The sequence below is a fragment of the Mastomys coucha genome, unplaced genomic scaffold, assembly GCF_008632895.1.
Source record: "Mastomys coucha isolate ucsf_1 unplaced genomic scaffold, UCSF_Mcou_1 pScaffold7, whole genome shotgun sequence".
In the NCBI taxonomy this organism is placed as follows: Eukaryota; Metazoa; Chordata; class Mammalia; order Rodentia; family Muridae; genus Mastomys; species Mastomys coucha.
Genome location: NW_022196913.1, coordinates 54,500,473 through 54,507,811, shown reverse-complemented (window position 1 = coordinate 54,507,811; position 7,339 = coordinate 54,500,473). Strand labels below are relative to the sequence as shown.

The 7,339-nt window shown below is 38.3% G+C and overlaps 1 protein-coding gene across 1 annotated transcript in view; it reads left to right on the top strand.

Annotated features, from left to right (window-relative positions):
• Positions 1 to 7,339, top strand: part of Cenpp (centromere protein P) — a 201,543-nt gene that overhangs the window by 72,194 nt on the left and 122,010 nt on the right. The window lies entirely within an intron of this gene.

Sequence of the window (7,339 nt, the reverse complement as noted above, 5' to 3'; positions counted from 1 at the left end):
AGCATTTCACATCTAGTTTACTTTGAAAATGCAGTAGAGTATATTGGTTTCACAGATTAAAGGCACAACTTTCCCACTTATAAAAGCTACTAATAACTTATAAAAGAGAAATGAATTCCCTCAGCTATGGATGCTGATGCATTGCCTTTCCCTCAGTACACAAGTCATCTTATAGTACACTTGTCTTTAAGTGGGATCAAATAAAAGCCTCAGCTTCCCAGGAACTTGTACCTTTTATTGTATGGATTTAGAAACTTTCTTCATTTGCTGAATGAGCCTTCCTTAAGAGTTGCAGCTAGCAAGCCTGCTTACTGCAAGGCTAAATTTTTGTGCTAATGTTTTCATAGTTAAAAAGAGTTAGCTGTGTCTCTTGGCATCAGCTGTTGAGTTTTTTGGAAGGACATTCTTTCAAGCTTGGAAAATTCGTTTTTGGTTCTTCAAAACAGTGTTAGACTTTATAAGTAACTTAGAGGATTTATTGTTATGTTTCAGACTTGAGAAAAGTATATAGCATTTCAATGATGCTCTGGGAATATTGTAAACATCTAGTCTATTACTTGAGACATTGGTATGTGAAATGTGGCAGACCACACTTGAGCCAAGATTCCATTTAGTTACCGATCTTTTCCATATGTTTCCTATTACTGTCTTTGTTCTTAAACTTCAGGCTTTCACACTCAGGAAAAGAACAAATCTGTAGGTTTTTCTCAAGTATTGTTTTAGTCCCCCTTATTAGTTCTTTTAAAAGATTAAGTTAAAATCAGCCACTTAATTTTTAAATGTAATTCTTTATTAACTGTATGTTGTGGTCTTAAAATAATGATTCTAAAGCCAGGCAGTGGTGGTGCACGCCTTTAATCCCAGCACTTGAGAGGCTGAGGCGGATTTCTGAGTTCGAGGCCAGCCTGTGCTATAGAGTGAGTTCCAGGATAGCCAGGGCTATACAGAGAAACCCTATCTCGAAAAAACAAAACAAAACAAAACAAAAATAGTGATTCTGTTGTTCTTGTTTCTAGATTAGGTAGGAAAATATGTCACTAGATACTAGAGAACATTTTTGAAAGCTTAGAACTTGGAAGTGGTGCTGCACTTATTTAATCCTAGCACTTGGATAGTAGAGTCAAGCAGATCTTTGAGTTCCAGAACAGCCTGGTCTACAGGGCAACCAGACCGACACAAAGAACCTCTGTTCCCAAAACAAAAAAATGTTTCTAGAAAAGTTAAAACTAGGTTAGCAGTGTATATGATGTGTCACTTGGCAGTGACTGAAAATGAAGTGGGTAATGGTTAGGATAGGTGAGTTTCTGATCACTGATTTCTTAGGTGACTTTATTGTACCAAATGAGGAGAGAAGTCAGATAAATTGGTTTTTAAAAAGCTTAAATTAAATGGTAAATTAATGATTTTATTGAAACAGACATAGCAACTCAGAGCTGAACAACATACTAGTGCTGGCTGGGGAAAGCCTCCTGACTCAGCTAATTAATGTAACAGGCGATCTTTCTTATTTATTTGTTCATTGTTTAGCTCTTTAAAAAAAATTAAGCACCTACTTTGTGTAATAAGAGTTTAAAATTATATAATATAGTTTTAAATAGTTAAAAAGTAGTGAGAATATTATTGTCGTAGAGGAGATAAGTAGAAAATAAAAGTTGGGCTGGCGAGATGGCTCAGTGGGTAAGAGCACCGACTGCTCTTTGGAAGGTCATGAGTTCAAATCCCAGCAACCACATGGTGGCTCACATCCACTTGTAATGAAATCTGATGCCCTCTTCTGGTGTGTCTGAAGATAGCTACAGTGTACTCATAAATAAATAAATCTTTAAAAAAAGAAAAAGAAAAAAGAAAAGAAAAGTTTATTGAGTGGTCAGAATACAGCCGAGGAGAAATCAAGGTAAAGGATAAAGATAAGTGAGGTAGAGAAGTACAGTCAGGCAGCTCTGCTCCTGCTGTCTGTGAGCTGCAGTGGAACAATGAAGTTACCTATGGTGGGTGGTGGGAGCCAAGCACTGTGCTGATGAAATGGGATGTTAAAGGTAAGCAAGGGAAAACCAGTGCGAGGGGTTGGTGGATTAGAGTGTGACACAGCAGTAAGAATTCACATTTAGATGGATGTATATATGAATGTCTATACACAATGGGTTTTTTATAGACGTGTATATACACATAAGTTAGAATACATGTGTACATAGCCTTGCTTTGCAACTGCCAGGACATGTAATTAATGATACCCTTATAGAAATGAGCTGACAACCAGATCTTGGGTTCAAACACCATTCTAAGTGAAAAGGAACCAGGGCTGTTCATAGGGGAAATTACTGATCTAGAAGAACTGGGACAGGAAAGTATAAAATGGACCTGGGACACTGAGAAGCAACAGAAAGAAAAGAAGCTCTTTGTAAAGACAGGGATCTGGGAAGATCTGTACCCTGATCATCTCAGTTTTGCAATGAACCTAAAACTGCTTTAAAAAAAAAAAAAAAAAACAAGAAAGGATGCAATACTGTTTTAGATAACAGATATTTAGATCTGAATAAATATTGTGTGAGAGTAAGCCAAGTCGGTGTCAGAAGGGAGGGACTAACATGGCACCAGTTAAGCATACAGATCAAGAACACAGGAGGGTAGTGGCCCCCATAGACTCAGATGTATGAATCCTTGACCCACAGGGAGTGGCACTATTAACTATTAGGAATTGTGCCCTTGTTGGAGTAGGTGTAGCCTTGTTAGAGGAAGTGTGCCACTGTGGGGGTGAGCTTTGAGTCTCCTAGTGCTGAAGCTCTGTCCAGTGTTTAAAGACAGTCTCCTCCTGGCTGCCTTCAGATGAAGATGTAGAACTCTTGGCTCCTTCTCTAGCACCATGTCTGCCTGCATGATGCCATGCTTCCCACCATGATGATAATGGACTGAACCTCTGAAATTGTAAGCCAGCCCTAATGAAATGTTTGCCTTTGTAAGAGTTGCCTTGGTCATGGTGTCTCTTCACCACAATAGAAACCCTAACTAAGACAGAGGGATAGCCAGTACCAGCATCTTGGTAGACATGTATTTGGAAGGACTCCCCCTTCCAGTGCTGTAAGTAGAATCATACTATTTATTTTGTTTGTTTTAAAAACAAAAAACTTGCCATGTAGTCTCGACTAGCTTCAAACCCCATAGTTGAAGCAGTTTCTGGCCACATTTTCCCTGCTAGCTTAGATTACACGTACTTCACTGGCTTGGAACCATGCTTCCAGGGGAAATACAGTATCTAATAAGTGAGCTCTTTCAGATGGGCCCAGTTGGATAGCTGTAGTACTAGCCCACACACTAAGTACCACATTTTCCTGGGCAAACATGTGTTCACCACTTATTCTGTATTCACTGAGAAACAAACTTTTTCGTAAGCTTTCTTTTCCTTCAACATTTACTTTTTCTGTAAACAGTTCCCCCATCCAGGCTCATACTCTCTTACATAAAACAGAAGAAACTTAGAATTCTCCAAATTAAAGCCTCCTGAAGCAGACAGTCTAGCTCCTTTAGAGCTAGTAGAGCTTCTTGTTAAAATTCTTGGGCCTAAGATCACTACACCCTAAACTTGGGAAAACAAATCCCCCAAGCATGAATCTGAGAACTTGTAATAGGTTCTTCAGTTGTTAGGAAAACCCAACAACCTCTAACCTAAGTGTTCATCCTTCCTTCACTCCCAGAATGGACATGTAGGGAAGTCCTTTGCATACTAACTCTGAAGATCTTCTGATCTTCCATGTTACTATATCCACTTATTCTCAGGAAGGCCTTAACTGGTCTCAGAGTCACACATTTTCTTCTCCAACTTTTTTTTCCCTTATTACTTTATTTAAAACCACTTTTTGTTGTTGTTCTCTGAGAATTTCATACAATGTATTGAATCATTCACTCCCAACTTTTTACCTTAACACCCCTACATCCACTCCTCCTCTTTACACCTCTCTCAGCAACTTTGTGTTCTCCCCAACCCTTTTTTCTTCTCCAATAATAACTTACCCACTCAAATTTGTGTCCTCTATATGCGTTGGGTGTGACACCATCTACTGCAGTGTAGTTAACACACTGGGATGATGCATATCCTTCAAACTGACTCTTGCCTAGATGTCATCAACTACATATAGCTTCTCGGGTCCTCATTAGTCTCTTTCCATTGCATACTAGAATTTTGACTGGCAATAGAATAACTATATAGAGTTGTTTTTAACCTTCTACAGAAGATGGCAATACCATCTTTCCTCCAAGTAAATTAGAGAATTACTATATTTTACTTTGGTATCAGTATCCTAAGTGTCTAGTAGAGTGTATCATTAATGGAATGGGTACTAGGGAACCTACTTGTAGTAGAACGTGGCAGGGACTTCCTGAGCTGGGAGGCTGCCCTCTTGGTAGACAAAGCAGCCTAGACAACAAGCTTAATCGTGTGCTCTGTGTCGAAACAGCCTATACATTTTTATTATTTAAATTTCCTATACATGAAATTCAATGACATCTTGCCTTGTTTGTGATTCAGAAATTTAGATAGAAAGTGAGTAGAACTCAGGGTCTAGACTACAGTATTTTTTTGCATGAATCAGAGATTGGGATCCAGTGTTTATAATATTAAGTGTAAATATATTTACATAAAAATTCAACAATAAAAATATATTCAAACAATAAAGACAGCCCTTTGCAGTGCCTTTGCAGTGCTTTGCAGATCAGAAAGAAGCCTCCTGCGATAGTGCTGATCTCTTCTCAATCTACACATCAATTATATGGTGCTTTTAGTTGTAAAAATTTGTTAAGCTATAATGTATTCAATGGGGACAGGGTAGAGTGACAGAAAACAATAAGGGGACCCCTAAGGATTGGTTTACATTTCTTGCTGACTAAGGTTCAAGAATTTCAGTACAACTCACAAAATTGAAACTGCTATAAACCTTGCCTTCATAGAGATACCAATTCCTTTTTTTAAGCAGTATATAAAACAAGATTCTTAAAACAGTTGATAAGCCATATATGGGGCCAAAGACTTACATGTCCTTTGAGTTTGATGCTATCAGCACTTCTTTCTTCACACACCTAAACAATGTATAATGCCCTAAAGAAAAAAAAGTATGGGGTGTTTTGTCACCTTAGACTTACCTCAAAATTCCTATGTAGCCAAGAATGATTTTGAACTCCTTCCTGCCTATACTTCCCAAGTGGCCCATCTGGAAATACATTAAGATAAAAATAAATAAACCAGCTCATATTTTTCACTTAATCTTTTAAATTTTGTTTGACCTTTATGCCCTTTTTTTGCAATTTGACTGCTAAGTCATATATGCAACTATTGAGATACCCTCACACACATGCTTAAATAAAAAGTGGGCGCTGTATTTGCTTTGTCTGTATTTTTCCTTCTTAAACCCCAACTTTGCTTCATCCTGATACCTTTTTCTGCAGTATAAATCAAGATCCTGGCCAACCCTGAGTGGAGGCCTTAGGGTGGGCTTCTCCTTGTCACAGCAGTATGGGGCAGTGTCCTCTGCTGCTAGTGACACATCATTTTTACACATTTCCTTTGAATAATAACCTTTATTTAAGGTTTTGTTTTTCAACAGTCCAGATTCAGCTACTTGTTTACAGGAAACATAAGACATGGAAAACACAGAAGACAGAAGAGTAGGTTGATGGATGTTATTGGTATACAATTAGCAAAAATAGACTATGAGAAATATGTTGGAAAAATAGCCTGGTTTTTCTCTCACATACTGAAGAAGGGAAGGAAAGATAAATGGGAAATGCACAGGTTAAAAAAAAAAAGTACTGAGTATCTATGTTGACATCACCTGTAATCTCAGAGCTGAGGAAACTAAGACCAATGTCAACAGTATAAAATTAAAATTAAATGAGAACAGGGCCTGGGGAGAAGATGATGTAGGCACTTGTTGCAGGAACATGACGACTTGAATTTGAATCCCTAGCACAGACATAAAAAGGTCTACCTGTGCCGGGCGGTGGTGGCGCATGCCTTTAATCCCAGCACTTGGGAGGCAGAGGCAGGCGGATTTCTGAGTTTGAGGCCAGCCTGGTCTACAGAGTGAGTTCCAGGATACAGCCAGGCTATACAGAGAAACCCTGTCTCAAAAAAAAGAAAAAGAAAAACAAAACAAAACAAAAAGGCCTCCCTGTATGCTTGCCTATTAATGCTCTGCGGCTAGAGACAAGAGGATGACTGAGGCTTGCTGCTTAATAGTCTACCTCCAGGTTCAGTGAGAAAATAGAACAGAAAGTGACTGAGCAAGACATCCAAAACCTCCATGCATATCTGTGTGTGCGCATGTGCGTGTGTGTGTGTGTGTGTGTGTGTGTGTGTGTGTGTGTGTGCGCGCGCGCGCGGGTACTCACACTCAAGCACACACCCACCACATGCACACAACTAAAAAAAATAAGACTTAAGTAGCAACACATAGTTTAAATAGTTGGAACTTGGAGCAGTTACTGAGTTTGACTATATTAATTAATTAATTAATTAATTAATTAGTTTTGTCTTTTCCAAACAGAGTTTCTCCATGTAACAGCCCTAACTATCCTGTAACTTGCTTTGTAGAGCAAGCTGGACTTGAACTCAAAAAGATCTGCCTGCCTTTGCCTCCTGAGTGCTAAGATTAAAGGCATATGCCACCATGGCCAGCCCAATATTAAGAAATTATTTTTTTAAAGATTTATTTGTTTATTTATTTTATGTATGTACGTACAGTGTCCATCTCTTCAGACACACCAGAACAGGGCATCTGATCCCATTACAGATGGTTCTGAACAACCATGTAGTTGCTGGAAATTGAACTCAGGACCTCTGAAAGAGTGTATTTAACCACTGAGCCATCTCTCTAGCCTCAGGAATTAATTTTTTGATTTGATAATTAAGTTTTTTTGAGAATGGATTATTGGCAAGGCCCTGTGGCACATGCCTTTAATCCTGGTGCTCAGGATACACACATGTAATTTTTATTGAGGTTATTATGAAAGGTATTGTTTCCCTGCTTAGTTCTCAATCTATTTTTCATTTATATAAAGAAAGGCTACTGAATTTTCTATATCCTGTTTCTTTGCTGAAAGTTTTATCAGCTGTAGAAATTTCTTCATAGAATTTTTAGGAATATATAAGATCATACCATCTGCATATAAAGAGACTTTGATTTCTTTCTCTCATGTTTCTGTTGATCTTCAGTTATATCATTGCTGTAGCTAAGATTTTAAGTAGTATACTGAATAGGTATGGAGAGTGGACACCCTTGTCTCATTTTGGAGTTTAGTGGAAATTCTTTGAGTTCTCTCCCAGTTAGGTTGCTGTGGGCTACTATAACTT